Source organism: Panthera leo, chromosome E1 (genome assembly GCF_018350215.1).
Source record: "Panthera leo isolate Ple1 chromosome E1, P.leo_Ple1_pat1.1, whole genome shotgun sequence".
NCBI lineage: Eukaryota > Metazoa > Chordata > Mammalia > Carnivora > Felidae > Panthera > Panthera leo.
The window spans coordinates 50,962,424-50,977,451 of NC_056692.1; positions in this window are offsets into that span (position 1 = coordinate 50,962,424).

Here is a 15,028-nt window from a genome sequence, read left to right on the forward strand (position 1 = left end):
TCTTGCTCTAACTCAATAATGGAACTCTTTTTTTGGCTTAAAGTTCCTTATGTGTGAATTCTGGGGGGGGGGGTGGTGGGGGGTGCTGACTTTTCTTTTTAATTGGAGTCTCAAAATCAACTCTCTTACGGTATTATATCCCTGTATGCCATTAAAAAACAGCTTGTTCTGGAATCCTGTATTTTGTAAATTGATGTGTGTGATAGTCTCTGGTTCTTGAACAGCCATCTCTGAAAGCCGTGCCTGCAATAATATGACAGATTCTGCTGTTCTCAGCCTTCAAAGTCGATGGGTTTGAAAACTGGTGTTCTTTTCACCGAAACCAAGACAGAGATGTCAAGCAAGTGGATGCTATTTTAAATCCAAATGTAAAGGCAGGTTTGGAAAGTTGTTTAGAGAGTTGGAGGAATTGGGGTTGATGGGACAAAACGATTGACAGAAGAGGGAACAATTTGGCTGTTGACAGTGAGTGAATACTGAGGGCTCCAGCTGCTGCTATTTTGATATGTTGCAAAGGAAAATAATCAAACCAAAGAGTATTCGGTGATATGTAAATGAAAGGAAGATGCGATGGAGAATGGGGGTGACCACTGAGAAGGTTCCTCCCAAACACACAGTGCTGCCACTTAAAAACACTTGAGATATTTGAAAGGGGGTGGGTCTGGGGGCAAGGATGAGGGAGGGAAATCTTTCAACTTCTTTCTGAAAAAAAGGAAAAAAAAATCTAACATTTCTGGTGCACAGGTTTGTTTTTGTTTTTGGTTTGTTTTTTTTTTTCTTTTCCAAGAAAATTTTGCAGAAGCTATGTTTTTAAAGTGTACATTTTATAAAGTTTATCAGATATTTTCATATTTAAAGCCAAATGTAAATAGAAGTCTGTAAAGGGAAAAAAATTGCCATAGAAAGTATAATTTCCGTAATTTCTGAGAGCGAGTACCTATATGCTACCGGTTAGCATGGTTTTAGCAAATATTTACCAGCCTTATAAGGTTCGTGTTGCTATGTTCTGTTATTTATTTCAGCATGGACTGTTCATTTGAAAGCTTTTTGTAGTTATTAGTATTTTTAACAATTACAAGCTTTAAATGGCAATTTTTTTTTTTTTTTTTTTTGTCAAGAGCCAAGACACAGGTAATGCACAACATGTCTTGTTGCATTTTACCTTCAAAACATTTGTCCTTATTGACTGGGTCTCCTTTCCGTAATTAGCGCACATATGTCATTAGAATGAAGACAGAGGAGATTCGCCGTGAATATCTGGGGTCTGTTCCCAGCTAGGTGTTGCTTCTCTATTGCAAGCAAACCCCCGTTGAATTTACTTAGGAATTGCTCCCTTTTAAAGAATTTTTGCTCGTGTCTGGATGGGCATTATATTTTTGGGAGGAGGCATAGATTCCTGGCTATCCTATTTTTTAAATAAAAGATAGACAAAGTGAATTCTATTTTGACTATTGAGAATAGAATAGTTTTCTATCCCTCTAAGAAGTATACTTGAATCAGACATTGTAAGGATGTCGCTATAGCACTGTAGCCATTTCCAAATTCCCGGAGAAAGTCTGTTTTACCTTAAAAAAAAACACACACACACCTATTAATGCGTTATTTTTTTTCTCCTCATTTCCTTTCTTCCCTATAAACTTCCATCCCAAACCTTGATGTCTGTTTGATGCACTCCGTCCCCCCAAATCATGTTACCCTCGCAAATAACAAATGTCAGTTCATGTTTTATAATAAGCCGCTCAGTAAGGGCAAGAAGCTTGTTCTGAGAAGCAGAGTGAGTTCTTTTTCACTCTGGGTCTAATAAATGTTAAGGTGAAAAATAAAAGTGTTCTATAGGCACCTCCCAACTCCTGACTAGAATCTCTTTTTCTAGTTCTGTTGGGTTTCAGCTCTGGGCTCTGGCGAGTTGAACAATCCCGGCCTTTGACAATCGTGATCACTATTATTTTCCCATTTGCCGTCTTTTTGTATCTAAAAGTCTTCCTATTGTACTGCACAAACCATGGATTGTACATATTTTTATATATTATGTCTTATTTTATTATTTCTAAATAAAAAATTAAAAATCGAGGACAAATTCTTGCAAGAGTCTGTGGGCTTCCTGTGTGATTGCTGTAGAATTGCTGAGATCGGAAGCAAATGTTTCCAAACAATAGGACATAAATCCTGACCTTTGGGAAGAATAGAGCCATAGAAATTGCCCAAACAGGGAGGTGTGGTGGAGTGGCAGATGAACTTAATCCAAGTTAGAGGAAGTCAAGCTCGTATTTTGTTTTTGGACAGAATGTCGTAGGTAGAGAGAGGATGGAAAACAAAGGAGCAGATAAAACTGACAAATTCATAAGCTTTAGCTTTTGACTCTCTGTTTAATGATGATAGTTACCCTTTATGGAGCCTGAACCATGTGTAGGGTTCTGCCTTCTATGTTATCTCACTGTCCGCCCCCCCCCCACCCCCAACCCCGGCCGATTAGGATACTATCATTCCTGTATTGTAAATCAGGAGTTGGTAAAATTGTTCTGTAGAGGGCCAGACGGTAAATATTTTGGGCCTTGCAGAACAGAGAATCTGTGTCAACAATGCAACTCGGCTCTTGTAGTGCAAAAGCGATCACAGATAATATGAAAATAAATGATGTGGATGTGTTTCAATAAAACTTGACTAGTGACTGGTGGGCCAGATTTGGCCCATGGCCTGTAATTTACCAACCTTGGTTATAGAGGAAACTGAGGCTGGATTTAAAGCTAATGAATTGCTGAGATGGTATTTGAATTCGGGTTTTAACCGCCTCCCAACTCAGTTTAATCCACTAACCTATATACTGTTTCAGGACACAAAGTTACCAGGGATAGGCAGTCTCAGAGAAAATGCCACTTCTTCCAGCAGATTTGGAATAACTTAACTGTTTCTTCATGATTGGAAATACTGAGGAAATCTGCAGTCTGAAATACGGGTTGCTCCTTAATATTTTTTCTTTAACAAATACTCACAGGGCACTTACCGTGTTTCAAGCATGGTTCTAGATTCTTCGTAAGTATGAAATAATTTAATCCTTACAGCAACTCTATGGAGTAGGCAGTGGTATTATCCTCATTTAAGAAACGAGGAACCAGGCCCAGGGAGGTTGAGTGCCTTGTTCAAGCACACACAGCAAGTAGGTATTAGAGCTGAGATGTAAACTGAGGCCATTGAGCACTGGGCTGTGCGCTTTTTTTTTTTTTTTTGGTTTTTGTTTTATCACTACTCTATGCTTTTCCATTTGGAGGCATTCTTGGCACAAGTTTCACCATTTAACCCAAGGCCTTTCTGCTTCTTAGTTTCTATGTTCCTAGGTGATGAAAATGCATTCCTTTTCTCCACACGGGACACATGAGCCCAGGATTTCCACCTCCTTCATAACCTGCTTCTCCATTTCTCATCCAGTTCTTGGAGAGATAGAACAATTCACAAAGGGTAGAGGAACAACAAATTTAAACATTGGTTGTGGGATCTGGGTAAATTTCAAACTTCAGATTAGTTTCCATTAACTAGGAATTGCTCGGTCCTGTCTCCAGGCGAAACCACAAAACTCTGGTACTAACCAAGCTACGGGCACCCTACCACATTATAGACACTGTGCTTTCTTCCCACTCAGGGAGCCAAAGGTGTAACAAGATCCTCTTGGTGACTGGCCTCACTAAGCAAGATATATAATGGTAACTCCAGGCAGCGAGCTGAATGCTATGTGTGCCTCACCTCTACTTAAAAAAAAAAAAAATTTTTTTTAGTTAAATATATATACCAAAAGAAAAGGCAGAGGTGGGATTTCAGAGTCTTTCTTTCTGCTTAGGTCTTCTTTTCAGTGACAAACGAAACCTCCAAATCCTGGCCTGCTGAAGCAGCAGCTCTCCAGATCCTACTTGCAAAGAAGAAAACAAAGTTCCCTCTAGAAATTTCCATTTTAGAGCTGGCAAAGCAGATTAAGTCAGTCAGATTTGCTTCCCAAATTTAAATAAATACATACGTAAATAAATGAAGGCTAGCTCCATGTACTCTAAGAACCAGCCCCATGATCAGCTTATTTCAAAAAAAAAAAAAGACTTTTTCTTTTTCCAAGATAATTCAGCTCAAGGACTCTAGTGACCTGATGATTTGAGCCACTATAAGAGGATTATTATAATAACTTTAAAAATTACATAATTACAAGGTAACACCTGTAAGCCATGAGTCAATAATTCTACCACAGTACCTGCTTCTTGAATAGGGTGACCAATTGTCCTGGTTTCCCAGGGCGGGGGATGGGGGTGGCGGACAGAGGGGCTTCCCTGGATGCAGGCATCACAGTGCTAAAACTGGAAACTTTCTGGGCACACTGGGATGAGTCAGTCATCTAGTTTGGAAGCTAGTGGAGTAGGATGCTGGGAAAGGAAAGGAGAGAGCCATTAAGAAGAATGTGGAAGGGGAGGAGTTTAAAATTCAACACAGGATTGTTACTAATAAGAATAATAATGATGAATAATTACACCTAAATGGCTCTCTCCAAATAACTGCAAGTTGTTGCCTTCAGGGCATTCATTGTTTTGGAGGAAGGGCTTTCTAAAAGACTATACAATTCCCTGCTTATTAAAAAAATTGAGATGTATTATTTAATGTTTCCAAGGAAACAGGCTAATAGGTGCTGCTCTGTCTGGCGGGATGTGCTTTTAAATTTTGTCCATTAAATCATCAGCTGCGGTTCTGTCCATTGCCAGAGTCCCCTCGCATCATTTACGCTTTTGTTTCCCATCCACTGTGTCCAGGACTAAGATAATCCACTGTAAGGACTGTACGACTGAGGTCAGAATGCCCGGCAAACCAGAAAGGTGAGCTGAGACACAAAAGTCTGGCTTGAATAAAGGGATTTTATGATTTCTGTCCTTGTTTTGAGAGACTTTTTTTTTTAATTTCAGGTTTGAGATTATGTTCCAAGAGGTTGAGGCTGTTAAAGGTTTTGACTTCTAGAAAATTCCGTTCAACTTGACCAAACATTTATGGAGGAGTTATTACCTGGTGCTGGTTATTCGAAGTTTTCTATGTGGCCTTTGTCTTCATTAGATCATAGTTTAGAAAATGAGCAGTGCAGATGGTTATTCATTTTGTCCTGCAACTGTGAAAAGTAGTTGAGTTTGCAACATAAGCAATGTATGTATAATAACAACAGCTGCCAGTTACCGAGTGCTCCCGATGCATTAGGCGCTGGACAACGACACAGTTCTTGCCCTCGACATACAGAAATCTTCACTTCGATGAATATTTTTTCAGGGATGTCGCCATGGATTCAAATATGTTTGTAACAGCTTACTGGGAATTGTTGAGGTTGCTTTTGTCGAAACTTTGCCCCCAAGGATGCTGTTCTTCCACTTCTTCGTGCTGAACGACGGCTCTAACCCCAGTCCCCGCTGAGGTTAGTAGATCTGGGCAAGCACCTGCCTTAGCGCAGCCCCAATCCTGACGCATGCGCAGAAAACACCCCTTGGGCAAGTGTCTGACTTCACTCCTGGTTAAGAAACAAGTGAACCAAAGTCATGCTGTGTAGTTTAGTTTGGCTTTTGGTTTCCACATCTTTGCTACTATACTTCTACATCGAAATTGCTAGTTAAGCAACCTTTTATTTGAGCCTGGAGAGTGTTCCACTAAATGGCTTGTAAGAGTTTCTTTCAAAATCTATAAATGGCTGGATTAGGTGTTTAGACACAGACCCATAAAAACAGATTATTTACCAACAGCGAGGTGTCAAAGGCAAGTGTATACACATCCCTAACAAAACACTCTTGGCAAAAGCGCTCTCAGATGGCAATCATTGAGGGAAAGTCGAATCAACAATTCAGAGATTTTCTTCCGTCCTGCCTTAAGCTCTTTTGGTGGCCTGAATATCAACATTCGTCCCCGCCTTTTCCAGGATCAGACTAAAGTTGCAGCCTGCATCACTCTGGCGCACTTAGTCAATGAGGCAGCTGCATGAGATGCCCCAGAGTTGCCATAGAAACCGAAAGAAGCATCGGAGCACCTTCTCCTTAATTTCATCTGAGTGACTTTATTCAAGAAGCAAAAATAAAAAGTGCACGAGGATGTAATTATTGAAAAAACTGTGTTCGATGATACAGTATGTACTTTGGCCTCAGTCTACAGCTCACTTCTCCCTTCTATTTCGAGACTAACTTCAACTATTCAAACAGGAGTCTTCATGTAAGGTTTAACTGAAGTGAGCCCAGATTTGCCAAGATAAGGGAACGAGGCTTTCTTCTGAATTTCGACCTTTCCCCCAGCTCATGCTTGACATCTGAATGTGAAGTCTTTTAAAAGCGGGTCCATTTCGAGTGTCTGTGCACATTTGTGCACATTAGGCCCTCTGGGCTCACCAGGGCCGACAGAAACTGCTCTGCCTTCAGGCATCTGCTAGTCTAAAGCATTCTATAAGTTTATGACCATTTTGTAGGATAATAAAAAGAAGTGGACAGGAGAATGCCAAATAAAGCAATTAGTGGAGAAGCTCGCTAACAAAATTCTTCCTCTCTTTCTTCGTCTTCTTCATTTTTTTTAATCCTGTTGCTACTTGTAAAAACAGCTCCTTTCACAATAAAGAGGTGGAGGAAGGAGATACAAGTACCTCAATCATTGGTGCTATTTGCAATATTCACCTAGGACAGAGGGTCAGAACTAGAGTTCTTTTTACCCCTTCTGATGGGCTAATGGATTAAATTTGCTGGAAGAAAAAGTTCCCTCTGCTCCTTACTCTTTCTGTACTGAAACAAGGCCATCCTGAACCTTCCTGCTGGCATGATTTGGAAAGTGTTTAGGTTGCTATTTCCTGCTAGTGATTTGCATGAAGCCGTGTGCAATATGGAATTTACTTAAAATGGAAAACGCAAAGGTACAAGGTGTGTCCGATAAACAAGAGTCCAGCCTTATTTGTTGTCTGAGAATATGCCTTGTCTGTTCTCTTGATTGGCAGGACTGTGTGTAACCCCTCTCACCATTTTACATAGTGTGTGGTCCTATGCTGAGGCTTTCTGCAAGGCAAATAAGTCTTTTATATGAATAAACTAGGAAAGAATTTCCCCCTTTTGGAGAGACAGCAGACTGCAGGTAAACAAGGTGGCAGGTTGGAGCTACTGCTTTTTGTTTTGTTTTTCAATTTTTTTAATGTTTATTTTTGAGAGAGAGAGAGAGAGAGAGAGAGAGACAGAGACAGAACATGAGTGGTGGGAAGGAGAGAGAGAGAGGGAGACATAGAATCCGAAGCCGGCTCCAGGCTCTGAGCTGTAAGCACAGAGCCCGATGCGGGGCTTGAACCCATGAGCAGGGGAGATCATGACCTGGGTGTAGGTCATGCTCAACCGAGTGAGCCACCCAGGCGCCCCTTGGCTAGTGCCATTTGTAAAACCAGTCTGGCCATGCTGTTTAAATGCCTGCTGATTTCTTCACTGGATGATTTGTTTTTCGGGTGTTGAGTTTGGTAAGTTCTTTATAGATTTTGGATACTAACCCTTTATCCAATATACCATTTGCAAATATCTTTTCCCATTGCATCGGTTGCCTTTTAGTTTTGTTGATTGTTTCCTTTGCAGTGCAGAAGCTTTTTACCTTGATGAGGTCCCAATAGTTCATTTTTGCTTTTAATTCCCTTGCCTTTGGAAATGTGTTGAGTAAGAAATTGCTGCAGCTGAGGTCAAAGGAGTTGCTGCCTGCTTTCTCCTCTAAGGTTTTGATGGTTTCCTGTCTCACGTTTAGGTTTTTCATCCATGTTGAGTTTATTTTTGGGTATGGTGTAAAAAAGTGATCTAGTTTCATTCTTCTGCATGTTGCTGTCCAGTTCTCCCAGCACCATTTACTATAGACTGTCTTTTTTTTCCAACGGAAACCCTTTTGCCTGTTGGTGGAAATGCAAATTGGTGTAGCCACTCTGGAAAACAGTGTGGAGGTTCCTCAAAAAATTAAAAATAGAACTACCCTATGACCCAGCAATAACACTACTAGGAATTTATCCAAAGGATACAGGAGTGCTGATGCATAGGGACACGTGTACCCCAATGTTTATAGCAGTGCTTTCAACAATAGCCAAATTATGGAAAAAGCCTAAATGTCTATCAATTGATGAATGGATAAAGAAGATGTGGTTTATATATACAATGGAATACTACTTGGCGATGAAAAAGAATGAAATCCTGCCATTTGCAGCAACATGGATGGAACTGAAGGTATTATGCTAAGTGAAATAAGTCAGTCAGAGAAAGACAGATACCATATGTTTTCACTCATGTGTGGATCTTGAGAAACTTAACAGAAGACCATGGGGGAAGGGAAGGAGAGAAATAGTAGTTACAAACAGAGAGCGAGGGAGGCAAACCATAAGAGACTCCTAAATATGGAGAACAAACTGAGGGTGGATGGGGTGGGGGAGCATGGGGGACAGGGGAAAAAGGGTGAAGGGGATTGAGGGGGGCACTTGTTGGGATGAGCACTGGGTGTTGTATGTAAGCGATGAACCACGGGAATCTACCGTCAAAGCCAAGAGCACACTTTACACGCTGTACGTTAGCCAATTTGACAATAAATTATATTAAAAATTTTTTTTTTTAAATAAATGCCTGCTGAAACCAGCTCCATGCTTGCCAAAAATACGGAGCTGAAGAACTTGCTTGAGAATCTAAAGTTGGAAATGTTTACTTTAACGAGTCTGGAATTCCCAGACTCTTGTACCTAGAGGTACGTAACAACTACTCACAGGAGGTTATGACTCTGTCCATCATAGTTATCATATCAGATAAAAAGAAGTCTGTGCAGTTACAAAGTTGCCCATTTCTAACAAGGAGCGTTTTCCTAACCACATGGTCCTTTGTTCTGGTTAGCATCTGAATGGTTTCAGGAGGTAAAAAAAAGTCAAATCTCAGTGGACACTCCCAGTGAAGGTGGGGCGAGGGGTAAGAGAAAAAAATACTCAAGAAATAGGACCTGAAAGATAAGTTAGATGCTGTCTTCTGTGGGGTGTGTGCTAAAAACCCAGACTTAGCCTCCCATGTGAAACTTTCTGCAAAGTCCACGTTGCTTATAATGGATTTTTCAATTCTTTTGGATAAACTCAAAGAGGAGTTGAATTCTAGTTGTGGGTTGTTGTGGGGGGAAAGCAAAAACAAGTCAACACCAATGACAGCAGCTAATAGCCAGGCACAATCCATCTGAACTCAGAGCCAAACAGGTATTTAAAGCTGTGTTCGAGGAACTTCCTCTGAGTGGTTGTTACCTGCTTCTAGGTACAAAAGTTTGGAATTCTAGATTCAAGTCACTTTCGAGCTTTGAGCCTTGGTTTGCTCATTGGAAAATAAGAACAAAGACTGAATTTTGTGAGATTTAAAAGGATATAGTTTTTGTAAGAGTGCTTTATAATTTTTAAAGGACTATTTACATATTGGTTTCGTATTTGTAGTAGCAATTTTTCTTTTCTTTTTTTCTTTTCATTATTTATTCCTTTTATTTATTTTACTTTTTAAAAAAATGTTTATTTATTTCTTTTTGAGAAGGAGAGAGCATGCACATACATGAGGGAAGGCAGAGAGAGAGAGGGAGAAAGAAGATCCCAAGCAGGCTCTGTGCTGTAAACAGCAGAGCCCAAGGCAGGGCTCAAACCCACGAACTGTGAGATCATGACCTGAGTGGAGATCCAGAGTCTGACGTTTAACTGACTGAGCCACCCAGGTACCCCTTTTTTATTTTAGAGAGAGAGAGTGAGAGTGAGGGAGAGGTGCAAAGGGAGAGAGAGAAAGAGAGAGAATCCCAAGCAGCTCCATACTAGGTGCAGAGCCAACTCGGGGCTTGATCCCACATCCCTGGGATCGTGACCTGAGCCAAAAATCAAGAGTTGTACGTTCAACTGACAGAACCACGAGGTGCCCCCCTTTTAATTTCTAATACAGGTGGTCTTTACTCCAAATTCAAAACATTTGTTCATGTCTCCCCCATGCTTCCTCTGCCCCCCCCACCCAAAAAAAAAGGAAGAAAAAAGAAAGAAAAAGAAGAAGAAAATCACCTTTTCTCATTTTGGAAACATTCACCAAGCATCCAGTACCTAAAAGTATGATGTGTGTTGGAGACTCAAAGGTACTCTTTTCAAAGAGCTTGCAGTGGGGTGAGGGAGAATGAGAACAATTACAGTACACTAATTTTAGATTTCTATATTTGTGCTCTGACCTTAGCAATCAAGCCAAAAGACCTCCAATGCAGTGTCTGTGCAAGAGACGTAAGCATGCTTTCCTCCACCCTTGCTGAGAAAACCCGTGGCATTACCTGTCATGTAATATCATATGTACTAAATTCCAAAGTGTTTTATTATTATTTTTTGGTGGTTTTTTTTTTTTTTTTTTGGTGTGTGGTTTTTTTTTTTTGTTTTTTTTTTTTATTGGAGTTTATAAGGTTGGAGTTTATGCACCTGGACCCTGGCACTACGTGAAGGGAAGGCGTTGTTCTTGGCAAAATGCTCAGTAACAAACCTATCAGATTACAGAGTGGATTTCCTTTATCTTGGGGCATTGGACTCTATTCAGGGGGCAAGAAGAATAGGATTTCACAGCTTGTTAGGACATGCTAGTTATTTTTTATTCTCGTTCTTTGTGAGAGAAGACTGTAGTCTCCTGGCATACCTCCTAGTAGGGTCAATGCCCAAACAAGAACCGTATTAGGCACCCCAGAGGCCTTCTGCTGAACAAAATGGCGTCACTGGCCAAAGGAGTTGGCTCTTCCTGGAACTTGTAGCCAAACTAGAGTGGCCTTGCTCTTTTACAGAGAATTGGTGACGTTTCTGTCAGGGTTGATCATATAAGAAAACTTCCTCTACATAATCTCAGTGTCCAAAGCGATTTCCCCTCATTGGATTCCAAGGAATTCTTTTCCCATCACTTCCTTATAGATTAGATATATGTATTTCTCTCTCTCTCTCGGCTTTCATCACATCATTTTGCAAGCCAAATCACAAAATTTTCGTGTCACTGAAATCTTTTTGGAAAATCTGCTAAAACGAACCGTTTATTTTCCTTTGATGAATTCTTTCAAAAGAAAAGCTGTATTCCTGACAGGGACTTAGGAGGAAGCACATTTTGCCCATCATCCACACCCAACCACGTGCACACCCACACACCCACAAACCCACACCCACACACCACCTGCACATGCACGTGTAGAACCGAAGGCACTCCCTTTACTCCCAGAGTCCTCACTTTAAAAGAGTCTGTCTGGTGATATTGAGATCAAAGGGGAAATCCAGCCCAGAAACCGTGAGAGCATGCCACAATTTGGATCAGTTAGCCTGAGTTATTTATTGTTTGTTATGTGTGTTACAGCTACAAGAAAGGAAAGAATAATAATAGTGGGATTATGGGTGATTCTCACTTTTTGCTAATTTATTTATAATTTCCACAATTTGCCGATGAAAATGTATCATCATTTTAGGTCTTACTCAAGACTGTTGAATTGAACACATGGTTCATTTTTTACCATTCTTTTTATCTTTGTTTTATAATGTGTGCATCAGTTTATAAAATATCATCTGGTTGCCACTTTTGCCAAAGCCCATAGGTTTTGGGGTATGTAGCATTCTTGTATTTTTAAAAAATTTTAAGTAGTTTGTGTTAACTCAAAGATTTTCAAAAAGAATCTTTTTAAATGTCCAGTTGGATATTTGTTGATCTCTTTGCATTGTTTTGTTCTTATGGGAGGAGGTTCTTTCTTTTTTTGTTTTGTTTTGTTTTGTTTTTAATTTCTAACTTTATTCAATCATGTTCAGAAAACATGTGATATATTATTTTTCTTTTAAATATAAAGGGGGGTGCCTGGGTGGCTCAGTCAGTTGGGTGTCCGACTTCGGCTCAGGTCATGATCCCACAGTTCACGGGTTCGAGCCCCACATCGGGCTCTGTGCTGACAGCTCAGAGCCTGGATCCTGCTTCGGATTCTGTGTCTCCCTCTCTCTCTGCCCCTCCCCTGTTCACACTCTCTCTCTGTTTCTCTCTCTCTCAAAAATAAACATTAAAAAATTTTTTTAATATAATGGCAAATTTTTGTAAATATGCCATGACTATTTGAAATGAAAGTATATCTGTTCTTCATCAGGTACAAATTCTGTGCATTTATATGCCTGTTAATTACATCATTTTACAATTCAAAGTATTATATAATACAAATATTCCATACCTTTAAATACTTTTCATCTGTGTAATCCCTTGATTACTGAAATAAGTGTGTGTAAGTCTCCATAATGATGGGGAAATAGTCCATTTCTACTTGTATTTCCAATGGCACTTTCTTCCTGTATGTCTCAGTGATCTATTGTTAGGTGTATTCATGTTAATGATTGTTCAGACTTATTGGTGGATAGTCACTTTATCAAATATAATAATCCTCTTTTTTGCTCAAACACTAATATGACAATGATGTTTTAGTGTGTGTGTGTGTGTGTGTGTGTGTGTGTGTGATTTGTTGCTATTTACCCAGTATATGTTTTTTTTCTCCTTGCAGTCTCTTTATTTTTTTAAAGTTTATTTATTTTGGGGTGGGGGGGGGAAAGACAGAGAGAAAAAGAGAGAGGGAAAGAGAGAGAATCCAAATCAGGCTCCACACTGTCAGTACAGAGCCTGATGTAGGGCTTGAGCTCAACAACCTTGAGACCATGACCTAAGTAGAAGTCAAGAGTTGGACACTTAACCGACAGAGCCACCCAGGCACCCCCACTCTCTATCTTTCTATGTAATTTTTTATAAGTCTGAAGAGGAGACTATTTATCATTATTATGTATACTCATGTTTTCTGTTTTCCGTGCTCCTCTCTCTTTCCTGTCCTTTCCTGTATTGATATATTTGTGTTTACTTTTTCTTCTGTTGGCTTATAAATATATATTCTAGTTATTTTGTTTTAGTGGTTGTCCTTATATATTCAATAGTTGTATTTAAACAAGTCATCCTGGGGGTGCCTGGGTGGCTCAGTTGCCTGAGCATCCAACTCTTGATTTCAGCTCAGGTTGTCATCACACGGTTTGTGGGTTTGAGCCCCATGTCCGGCTCTGTGCTGACAGTGCAGAGCCTGCTTGGTTTTCTCTCTCTCTCTCTCTCTCTCTCTCTCTCTCTGTCTCTCTAAAAATAAATAAATAAACTTAAAAGAAATAAACCATTCCACAAATGCTTAGGATTTGTTTGCATGTATATCAATTTTCTCAATAAGACAAAAACTTAACATGCTTACACTTCCCTTCTCTCATATCCCTATGCTCGGAATGTCTGCGCCCTATTGTACATGATAAAAATCAGAGCTGAATGCAGTCTAGTGGGTTTTTATCTTAAGTTTGATGCAAATCCGTTATGCTCTCTTCGTGAAGATGAAACAGACATTACAGTGATTCAAGTAGAATGAAATTTGTACTATGTCAACAGAGGAATCTGTATTAAGTTGTAAATTCCAGGAAATAGGTCAAGTTGTTAATTTGATATTGAGCACAGCTGCCTTTCACAGTTCGGTCTTGAGAGCCCATAACAGCTTACCTTTCATCCAACATTGCGTGTGGTAAAGGACCACTTGTATTTAAACAGAACTTCTGAGTCATTCTTATGCATAGGAGTTTGAGAACTTAGGCACTAGACCTAACATAGATGGGCCCCACCCCAGAGTTTCTAAGTCAGTAGGCTTGGGGTGGGGCCCAGAATTTGCATTCCTAACAAGTTTATTATTTTTTTAGGTTTATTTATTTATTTTGAGAGAGAGAGAGAGAGAGAGAGAGAGATGGAGAGAGAGAGAGAGAGAGAGAGAGAGCAGGGGAGGGGCAGAGAGAGAGGGAGAGGGAGAATCACAAGCAGGCTCTGTGCAGACAACAGGGCTCCATCCCAGAAACTGTGAGATCATGACCTGAGCTGAAATTAAGAGTCTGAAGCTTGACTGAGCTACCCAGGCACCCCTCAAACAAGTTCTTAAGTGCTGCACAAGATGCTGCCCCAAGGGCCTCACATAAGGCACAACTAGCCTAGTGCATTAAATTCTGAGCAGGAGCTCAGGGTACTTGTCTTGTCTGTAATCGACTAGTTCTCCCATTTTGGGACATTTACCTTCCAAGATTCCAGTTTCTTCAGGTAAAGGGGCAGAGGAAGGACCAGATAGTTTCTAAGGTCCAGGTGACTCCAGTTTTTTGTTTTTTTCCTTTTCTCTCTGTAAAGATGCTATGATTTATTTTCTGTTTCATTTGTTAAGAAAACATCACATTAATGCATTTGTCAGTGATGTTGAGATAATTACATAAAGATTGTTATTTGTAGTATTTACATACTGGAAAAATTTCATACAAAAAGCTACAATAAGTGTGTGTGTGTGTGTGTGTGTGTGCGCGCTTAGAGAGAAAGAAAAAATGCATGCATGTGTGTTGTGAGCCAGGGAGGGAGCCAGAGGGAGAGAGAGACAATCCTAAGCAGACTCCATACTCCACTTGGAGCCCAGCAGGGGGTCAATCCCATGACCCTGGGATCACAATCAGAGCCGAAATCAAGAGTGGGACACTCAATCAACTGAGACTCCCAGGCACCCCTACAAATAGATTTGTTAGAGGCAAAAAATAAAAATTAAAAAAAAAACGCCAAAGAAAACAAACAACCCAAACAACACCTAGGGAAGTAAAGTTCCAACAGAATAGAGAGTAGCTTATATAAGTCATGCCATTAATATTTATACGTTTAGCTAGTGGGTCAAAAATATGCTTCTGCGTATGTTGTTAGCAGCTAAATTCAAGGAAAACAGTCAAAATAAGATGCATGGTTTAAGAAACACATAAATTGCTATTGTCATCCAAAGGCAAAGGAAAATACCTTAATTCAGGGAGCCTGGTTAAGACAGAGACAAGACTTTGATGACAGGAATTTTTCTAGATAAACCTTAAATGAGGGTATGAGTTGAATAAAGGTGGTAGGGAGGACATCCCAACATACCTCCCAACCACTGCAAATACACACAAAGACATGGAAAGCCTAAGATGTATCTTGCTAACCAA